Source organism: Mercurialis annua, linkage group LG3 (genome assembly GCF_937616625.2).
Source record: "Mercurialis annua linkage group LG3, ddMerAnnu1.2, whole genome shotgun sequence".
Lineage (NCBI taxonomy): Eukaryota > Viridiplantae > Streptophyta > Magnoliopsida > Malpighiales > Euphorbiaceae > Mercurialis > Mercurialis annua.
The window spans coordinates 53,103,309-53,114,861 of record NC_065572.1 but is presented as its reverse complement, the minus strand read 5'-3'; positions in this window follow the sequence as shown (position 1 = coordinate 53,114,861).

The window sequence follows — 11,553 nt, the reverse complement described above, 5'->3', positions numbered from 1 at the left end:
GATTTCGATAATTTAGATTAAAAAGAATTTAATTTAATTTATATCGGAAATTCAGGATAAAATTTAATAAGTCAATTAGCGGGATTTAAGGAGTTAATATTGAAAATTTGGATGTGGAGGCATTTTGGGGCTAAATTGTAGTTTATGAAAAGTTTAGGGGCTAAAGTGCAGATTAGCCAATTGAGCCTCGAAAATTGAAATTTGAGGATTTTCGATGGATATATATATATTGAGTTAGTATTATTTATTCGGATATAAATAATACGTATATGAATTAATATAAAGATTAATTGAATAGGTTTTGGATTAAATGTAAACTTTTGAAAAGTTTCAAGGACCAAAGTGTAAGTTAGCCGATATATATATATAATCTTTATCTGATGAAGGATCCCGAATCCTTCATCTCCTATTCCTTTTCCCTTTCTTAGCTTCAACGACGATATCTTACGGTTCCGTCGCTCGATTCCGTTTCTCGCCCATTTCCGACGTTCTATAACTCCAAACGATCGTATTCACGAGGCGAATCACGGTAAGCTTGACGTTTTATCGTTTAAACGGATATATTTTGTGTTATATCAATTCAAAGTTTTAGGCCACGAAACGATTTTATCGTTTTATCGATTATAGGATTGATGTATAGCGTTTTAAGCTTAGAATACGCGTTTTGGTTGAATTTGGAGAGTTTTTACGTATATAGAAGGTCGGAAACCCCAGAAATCGATTCCGGGGGATCGTGCATGCGTGCACTTGTGGTACACAAACGTGTACCATCAATGGTACACGAACGTGTACCAATACATGTTACACGACCGTGTACGAAGGTACACGAACGTGTACCATCAAGGTGCACGATCGTGTACCCCCCCAGACACGAACGTGCACCTCCCCGATCTTCGTACCCGATTGAATTAGTTGGACACCCGTTTGTCATACGCGCATACCGAGAATTGAAAATCAAATAGTAAATGATCGATTAACGTAAATAGTTAACCTAACGGGGTTAAATGCGAATTGTATTAGAAATGATATACGATCCGTAAACGAGGTTGATACCGTTTATCGGAGTATACGCGAGAAACACGACGATTAATGAAAGTAAAACGTGTCGAGTCTCGAGTCTAGAGTCTATCTTAGAATAGGATTCTAATTCAAGTCAAATGTTTTAAAAATTGTTTTAGATCCGGCGAGGCAAGAAGCAGCTGGACCAGTAGTTCGGGAAGCTTGACGTTCTAAAGCCCCGACGTATTTTTGGATAAGCGTTTTCAGTGAGTTTATACGATTTGCTTTTAAAGTATTTATTCATGAAAATATTTTATATTGCTTTATGGTTATTTTGCATAGTTACGATGCGAATTCTTTTTATACGAATTGCATATGCTTGATTTGAAACCAGTATTGATCCGATGGAACGTGCTACCTATTGGGCGAGAATATGACTGTTTGATCACCAGTTTTGATATGACTCAGCTGGGAGCTGATGATGAATATGAAATTTACAATTGGGTTTATGATTTTGATACGAGAGAGTACTCGGCTACGGTGTAGTCTGGAGTCCCCGTATCTAGTGGCGGGGCCACCAGCGAGTTGGACTCGCAATTGATATTTATGATTTGGTTGAGCGATCGATTATTAGTATGTTTGAGGATTAAGGTTTCATTCGGATCTTGTACTTGGCTGCATACGATTGAATATCGTTTATGATTTTATTTGAATACTTATTAGTAAATGTATGAACTCACTCAGTATATCCCAATATACTGACCCCTCACAGATTTCCTTTCAGGATAAAGACGCTTTGAAGCAACGAACTTCTATCCTACTTCTAGAAGTCTGTATTTTTGAGTATGTAAAGAAACAGTACTTTACTCTTAGAGCTGCAGTAGATAAGTGTTTTGTAAGTCAGATGTAATATATAGTTTTCTGTAGATATAACTTTAATGTTTTAAAATATATATGTTTTACGCCAGCTGCGTTGTGATATTTGTGATTGGCAGAGGATATGTGTGCCTGGCCTGTGTGCTTCTGCATGACACGTGTCTATGTATATCATGCATGACGTATATGTTTCGCGAAAAATTATTTTACGTTTTTAGGCTTGCTACGGGTTTCGGAGCAACCACTCCCATTCCCTAGCGCCCGGTCTCGGCCCTGAGATTGGGTCGTGACAACGTATCTCTAACCTACTTCAATAACTATATGATCATATCGGTGCGCATGTAGTCTCGATGATGCCCATCGAGTAGTCCGTTCCAATTCAAATCCACAATGTCGAAAACAATTCCTAGGTATTGATCGATTCTTATTCATATACTCCAATCACAAAAGAACAATGGCCTAGGAACACTAAACCATTGCTCCGATACCAACTTTGTCACGACCCAAATTATTGAGCTGCGACCGGCGCTAGGGAATGAGAGTGGTAGCTCCAAAACCCGTAGCAAGCCTAAAACTATAATAAATTTATCGCTTTTCAAAATATATTTTTATTCATAAAATAATTTCATAATACATGCGGACTTCTAGAACGAGGATCTTTATTTTAATCTCGCATAAAGTGACTCCCGAGGAATGAAAACTTCAGAAGCTTACTTCTTCAGATCATAACTTGCTAAACCTGAAAAAAATTTGGAGGAACAACGGGGTCAGTAAAAAACTGAATCAGTAAAATATATTACAAGTAAATATTACATAAAGGGTGAAAACATTTGAAAACCTCTTTATGTAGAAAATATTCGTTTTGGATCATACTCCATACGATCTTACTTCCAAACATACTTCGTATGTTCATTCATACTTTTATAGGTCATGTACGTGTCATAAACTAAGCATTTATGTTATAGACGTACTTGATTTCCTTGCCTCATTCTTATATCTCATTTACGTTTACGCCACTGAGGGTCAAGGACGTTATGCCACTGAGGGTCAAGAACGTTAAGTCGTTGCTAAACAAAATACTTATATGACGACATAACAGACGGTGCGCTTGCACGGTCTGCTTGTGCGTTGGCACAGTCTCTTTTCAGGAGACTGTGCGTTCGCACAGACCTCGTGTGCGTTCGCACAGTCCTCACAAGGGAGACTGTGCGTTCGCGCACAGTGGCTGTGCGCGCACAGATTGTCTGTGTAGCGTACAGCCCTAAATCCTCCTCTCGCTCCAAAACCGTCCTACTACAACGTCCAATTCCGCTATCGGAATGGTTTTAACATGCATATCAATCCAAATTACATCATAAACGTCAAAACTAACTTAGTTCCGACTATATCGGTTCGAACTTAACTAATTTACACAAAACAGCCCATTAACATAATAAATCCAACCCAAAATCAGATTTCTCACCTTGATTTGAAGCTCTTAGATGATAGAGGATCAAATTTGTGAAAGATAGGAGAAAGAATCGTTGACTTTGGTGAAGAAATGAAGAAACCCTAAATTTTATACGTTTAGGTCGAGCAAAATGATGAACTGATATGATTTTCACGAAATTGGGGCTATTTATACCCCTGCTGCCGACCTAGTAAGTGTGCGTTCGCACACATTGAGTGTGCGTTCGCACACTCCTTAAATTTTAGGGTGTGCGTTCGCACACTACTCAAAATTTGCCAGATTCAAAAATCCAACGGTCAGTTTATAGATTTGCCTCTTAGGAACGCCTCTGTCAAATTTCATCTTGATCCAACGGTTCAATTGGGAGAGATCGTCGTTTTACTAAACAGTGTTAGTGTGCAGGCAGCACATGCGCATTGTCCTGAAAACTCCTTGAAACTTCATCGAAATGATTTCGAATTAACTCCAATTTGAACATTCACTATGTCACTTCATATATGATTCATACGTATTCATCTCACCTTAAGAATTTACGGAATTCCATTCTATCCGTGATCAAATCATTGAGTTACATGTTCTCACATTTCGTTTCATTGCTTTTCTTAACATATAACCTTTCCATTTCCATCAAATTATTAAATCCGTAATCCATATAACTTTGATTTCACTTAACTCTTTATATATCACACGTGTCATGAAAAGATACTGACAATTCACACGTCATACGTCAACAATTAACGTCATATGAGTATGGGGTATTACATTCTTCCCCCCTTATAAAAATTCATCCTCGAATTTTCATAAACAGTGATATAACTTAAACAATTGAGATTACTGTTTGCAATCGGCATAACTACTATTTCTTTTAATTGCCATAATTTAATGTGACTTATACTTCTTCTTCCTCCTTTCTTATAGAGGTATCCTTCTACGACATCAACACGACATCAATCATTTCTGATACTATCGTATTTTCTTTATAGTTGCTTACTTGTCTAATCCATTGATCACCAAACTTTTAATATCTTCACTTTTAGTCTCATAAAACCTTATTTGAATAGTCTGTGTTGTAAAACTCTTCTTTACTTCTTTCTTTTCTCGTTACCTCGTAGGCATACTTCAAACCTTTACAAATCGCTTTGTATGTCCGTTGATTTCATTTTATGATATACGACTTACAATCTGCTACCTTTTTCTCCATCATACACATAATTCTAATCACTTCTTATCAATCATTCCTCTTCACGTTTTCGTTGTAATACTCCGATTAATCACTTATTAATCGTGAACTCTACCATTTAAGTTTAAATGCTTCTTACTTCACACATATCTTGAGTAAAATTACCTCGTCATACTTAACGAGTAACTCCTCATATAGATGGTCTTTAGTTATAGACTTCCTTTATTCAATCCATTGTCTTTATGAATTGATTTTCTCTTCAATCCAATGGTATAGCAAAATATCACCTGTCATGCAATGTTTGTACTATATTGCATAACTAATTCTTATCCTCGCGTTCTTTACTCTGAAGAGTAATTTTTTTCGTACCTTAAACATTATCGTGATGGCTTTACGCGTTTGTAAAGTGACGTTGTTCTTGTATTCAGAATCTATACAAGATTTCTTTAGAGACTTATCAATTCAAGTCTCAAAACGTTTCGTATCGCGTTACATTACTCGTCGTTCTCTATATACGCATATATTTATTTATATGAATATATATAGGCCTATCAAGATGATCAGTCTTGCTCTATGCCTCTATGTACAAACTGTCTAAGCTTACTTACGTTTAAAAACTCATCCGTTAAAAAAAATCACGATACTTTTTCTTTCTCAATTCATGTCATAATTGTGCACCGGGGCGATGACTTCTCTCATCACAAGAGTTGCAATGACACTCCTCTTTTTCATTTCAGACATACAATGTATATGATGCATGTCCTACTAATGAATGTAATATGGATGTAGTGATGCAATTCTACTCGTGTCAATGCGATGTCTTTATGCTTCGTGTCCGGGCACAACTATGTCTTTTCAAAACATTTCATTTCAATCAAATACTTTTCTTTTCACAAAACGGGTTTTACGTAAGTTTCTTTCGACATAAGACTCTGCACTATCTATTAATTATCTGCCTATCGTTTGCAACTATTTACATTGTTTACACATGTAAAGATGTAACTCTATTCGCCTGGTTCAGACGTCGTTCGAAAGACACATCCTAAACTTTCGCGTTTACACGAGCTTCTAGTGTTCGGGCTTCATGATGTTTGTTTTGATTACATCGTTCTATTTGGTTGTGTCTAACCAGAAGTCGCCGCGACAAACTCCGTATTTAAGGAAATGGTTGGTTCGTGCCACCCGTGGTATCCTATCACATGAGATGTTGCATTCCCTCGCGTATTGACTTTGTTCTCCTTACTGGCAACATACATCTATCTTAGCTTGATAGCTACTCGAGCATCCCCCATCGCATTGCGAAAGCATGGAACTTGCAAAGTTGGAACTTTCTTGTTCCAATTGCAAACCAATGGTTCTAGTCTTCTTGACTACTTTCCTTGTCTATCTTTCTTATGAGTCTTATCATATCGCCCTTCGATTGCCTTACTTTTGTTTTTATACTCCTCGATCCTTTGTTACTATTCTCTCTGTGTTCTTATTCCTCGTATCTCCCAGTCTATAAACTTCATTTACTCATTCCCGATGAGTTTTCTTGACTCATTCAACCTTTTTTTATCATATACTGCCTTCAGCAGTGTCATCACTTCCATCTCTATTACTTATCCCGCTTATCCCCTATCGATTATCGAGTATATTAAACAATTCTCTTCTATTTGTTCTTGTCTATCTCCATGTCCTTTTGGAGAGCTTTGCCAACTCCTATGGCACTTGTTATCATCCCTAACGACTTGTAAGATAATCTAATCCTTGTGATCACTATCGTGTTTGACCTGTCTTTGCTCTATTGGCATCTTATAACTTATTTGCAACAGTCCCCTTTGGACTTTGCTTTTCTTCTCACAGTATCCTCACTATTCATAACAAAGCGAATTTGTCCTTTAGGTTATTATTAACTATAGCATTAACCCTTGGGTTAAGCTTATCGATAATATCTTACTTCCCACTTATTTTCAACGTTTGTCCTTCGTCTGCTTGGAATTCACAAGAAGTTTCTTCCACTTCTTTAGTAACTTATGTATGCCAATATCGAACCTCTATATGTGTTCCTCTCTACATATTGATACTATATTTGTATCCATCGTTCTATTATCGGCATACAATTCCTTATATCAGTTACTTCTACTGCTAACTGATTTCTATTGAGGTTGGGTTGTTGCGGCACTCCCGGTGCCTGTACATTCCCACTTTGTCTGTGCTAGGTTCCCATTGACTTTTATCTCGTTCCTGGTCTCTACTGGCCAAATGGACTGGGTTGCGTTCGCCTTTGCTACTTCTAGTCTCTTCTCGGACTTCACGTACTTGCTTGCTATGCACAGCACGCCTTCTAATAGTTATTCGTTTCGCCATACTATATATAAAGGAATCCCAATGATTTCCTTAAAATATAGCACACACAAATCATCATAATTAATCACCATATACACGAGTTGAACCTTATGAATGTTTTATTCCTTTAGGCCTTCTACGGTTACTTACGCTCTATAAATCTCGTGAGCATCCCACTCATCATAGACTCAGCAACACATAAAATATGTGAAATCACGTCGTATATACGCGTATCACTATCGTGGCTATAAGCATCTATGTTGACCGAATCCAAAGAAAAATCAGTATTCCCTAGATTTTTCCTCAGTAACATCGCGTATTTTAAGTCCTGCGAGCATTCCGCTCACTGTAGACTTAGCAAAATTAAGCAACATCTAATCAATAAACGCAAGTTCTATCCACAACAACCAATCACAAACACACATTACACATATCGTATATATTATCACAGGCATACATACCTGTGAGCATATCACTCTCCTGAGTGATCGCGTTTTGCAGCGCATCGCATATCTCATCAATCATATACTATCCAATCAATCAATTTAATCATAGTCCGTAACGATATTCTTACATAATATGAGTCGAGGGTATACAACTCTTCGTAGACTATAGATACTCGAAAGCGTATTGCATACTCGAGTAGACACAGAACATATATGGTGCTCATGCATACCTCTAACTCGACTCCTAATAGCACATATAGGAGAGGACGTCTTTGTAAAATGTTTAAAATATCGATGAAAAAGATGATAACGTTCAAAAGACATGACTGGAAATCCCTATAATCCGCAGTAGTTCCTAGGTATTGATCGATTCTTATTCATATACTCCAATCACAAAAGAACAATGGCCTAGGAACACTAAACCATTGCTCTGATACCAACTTTGTCACGACCCAAATTATTGAGCCGCGACCGACGCTAGGGAATGGGAGTGGTAGCTCCAAAACCCGTAGCAAGCCTAAAACTACAATAAATTTGTTGCTTTTCAAAATATATTTTTATTCATAAAATAATTTCATAATACATGTGACCCCATTTATAAAAACATCAGAGTTAAAACGCTTATATATAATTACATGGTCAAAGAAACTCTAGTCTACTGCGGACTTCTAGAACGAGGATCTTTATTTTAAATCTCGCATAAAGTGACTCCCGAGGAATGAAAACTTCAGAAGCTTACTTCTTCAGATCATAACTTACTAAACCTGAAAAAATTTTGGAGGAACAACGGGGTCAGTATAAAACTGAGTGAATACAAAATATAAGTAAATATTACATAAAGGGTGAAAACATTTGAAAACCTCTTTATGTAGAAAATATTCATTTTGGATCATACTCCATACGATCTTACTTCCAAACATACTTCGTATGTTCATTAATACTTTTATAGGTCATGTACGTGTCATAAACTAAGCGTTTATGTTATAGACGTACTTGATTTCCTTGCCTCATTCTTATATCTCATGTACGTTTACACTACGTACATACTTGACATGTTTTGTTTACTGTTATAATTTTTTATTGTCTTTGTTCTTCTTCTTAAGTTACTCTGACTTAGTCTTTCTGACATCGATAGCAAAGCCAACCGATGTGTTTCATCTATCTGACATCGATAGCAAAGCCAACCGATGTGTTCTACATATCTGACATTGATAGCAAAACCAACCGATGTGTTTCACATATCTGACATCGATAGCAAAGCCAATCGATTTGTTTTTAATCACCTGACATCGATAGCCACGCCAACCGATGTGTCTTATATCATATCTTAATTATTGCTCTTATCTCACGTTTATTCCCGATATATTATACTTGATTTTATCTTCATATGAGTCCCGAGGACTATTATCGAGAATGGGTGAGATACAGGTTTCGGGATAATTCTACCAAGTTCAACCTCATATCTCAGTTCTTATATTTGGATGTACCATAGTACAATTCTCGTTCTACGTTTATTAATTAATTCTATATTCTTCGTTATGTTGTATTGATCCATTATTGGACCATGACATGCACATCACAGCAAATAACATACTCCTATAATACATGCACACATAGAGTATTTATTATGACTAATAGTACATATAGGAATGAACTATACTTCTTTATTTGTATATTGTTCGATATTTGTTTATTATATTTACTTCGCCTTTCCCCGTACTTTTAATACTTGAATTATCTATCATATAATTATTGTATTCTTAAAATGACATATTTTTGGTAAACAAACATTCCAAAACATAATTAGCATAATACTTTTTCAATCAAACAACTAACATACGACCTAAATATAATATATATTATTCATATAGCCTTTAGTATATGAAATACTTGGCTCTATGAATATATACGAGTAATAAAGTATACTAACAGTAAACGCTATCCACCGCAGCTATATATAAATATGTCGATTGATTTCCCCTGAATACTTGAACTCGTCAATCTCGTAGTTAATCGAATCCACTGTTACATCATAGTATCAGAATGGGTTTAATTCATAAACGAAATCTTACTATGAAACCCTAGGTCTAGGACTAAACCAAAATTATGTTTTCTTGTTACACTTTGCTTTAAGGATTTTATACACTCTCGGGATTTAAAACCCTAATTATTCTTAATCCAAGACATCTTTAATTATCCTTTTTAATCCACTCAAATCACCCTCAAGTGTACGATGCCACTACGGGTAGAGAACGTTAAGTTGTTGCTAACAAAATACTTATAGGGCGATATAACAGACTGTGCGCTTGCACGGTCTGCTTGTGCGTTGGCACAGTCTCTTTTCAGGAGACTGTGCGTTCGCACAGACCTCGTGTGCGTTCGCACAGACCTCGTGTGCGTTCGCACAGTCCTCACAAGGGAGACTGTGCGTTCGCGCACAGTGGCTGTGCGCTCGCACAGATTGTCTGTGCAGCGTACAGCCCTAAATCCTCCTCTCGGTCCAAAACCGTCCTACTACAACGTCCAATTCCGCTATCGGAATGGTTTTAACATGCATATCAATCCAAATTACATCATAAACGTCAAAACTAACTTAGTTCCGACTAGATCGGTTCGAACTTAACTAATTTACACAAAACATCCCATGAACATAATAAATCCAACCCAAAATCAGATTTCTCACCTTGATTTGAAGCTCTTAGATGATAGAGGATCAAATTTGTGAAATATAGGAGAAAGAATCGTTGACTTTGGTGAAGAAATGAAGAAACCTTAAGTTTTATATGTTTAGGTCGAGCAAAATGATGAACTGATCTGATTTTCACGAAATTGGGGCTATTTATACCCCTGCTTCTGACCTAGTAAGTGTGCGTTCGCACACTCCTTAAATTTTAGGGTGTGCGTTCGCACACTACTCAAAATTTGCCAGATTCAAAAATCCAACAGTCAGTTTATAGATTTGCCTCTTAGGAACGCCTATGTCAAATTTCATCTTGATCCAACGGTTCAATTGGGAGAGATCGTCGTTTTACTAAACAGTGTCAGTGTGCAGGCAGCACCTGCGCATTGTCCTGAAAACTCCTTGAAACTTCATCGAAATGATTTCGAATTAACTCCAATTTGAACACTCACTATGTCACTTCATATATGATTCATAGGTATTCATCTCACCTTAAGAATTTACAGAATTCCATTCTATCCGTGATCAAATCGTTGAGTGACATGTTCTCACATTTCGTTTCATTGCTTTGCTTAACATATAACCCTTCCATTTCCATCAAATTATTAAATCCGTAATCCATATAACTTTGATTTCACTTAACTCTTTATATATCACACGTGTCATGAAAAGATACTGACAATTCACACGTCATACGTCAACAATTAACGTCATAGGAGTATGGGGTATTACAAAAACGAAAGAGAACAATTAAGAATATGAAAGTGTCGATTAAACTAAAACTGAAATTTAAGAACAAAACGTACCGAATGAACACTAGAGTTTGGAGGATGATTAGCTCAATAAATTTCAGAGATTTTGGAGGAGAAAGGGCGGCTAAGGTTTGCTTGAAGTGTGGAAAAATATTAGGGTTGAAATATTAGGGATTTATAGGAAGGACGTATGCCAAAAACGATTGAAAAGTAGGGAAGTAAACGCAGCCTAACTGCTGCGAGTCAGGCCTCGATCGAGACCTGTTGGTCTCGAACGAGACCAACGGTCCAAACGAGACCTGGTTCAACCCGAACGTTGAACCATGGTTTGGTTCAACCAAATTTTGGTTGAACCACAACCCGAACCCAGCCCCAAACTCAACCCGAACCTCAAATCAAACCACGAAAACCGCAAGCGACCCAACTTATTACCGGAAACCCATAAGAAAAATTAAAATTTTTTACGGGTTATTACAACGGTAATAAGCATGAAAGCGTTTGATAATAATACCATTTGATTCCCGAGCCACCGATGCAATGGAACCACAGTGATGCAAAACAGAAGTTGCAGCATCAATGCTAATTTTAATAAAACATGCAGGTGGAGATAACCAAGTAACCTGCTCGTTGACCATTCGAACCTGAGAAGGATGAAATACTGAAATAGATGGCAATGATATAGACTCGGAGTAGGCATCAACTGCTTTATTCAGCACTTCTAATTCAGATTGGAAAACATTCTCAAACAAAATAGTGTTGCGACACTTCCATATAAACCAACAGATATAGCAAAATAGACCCATCATATACTTTGAGTTAGGCAAAGATATCAGTTGATTCAT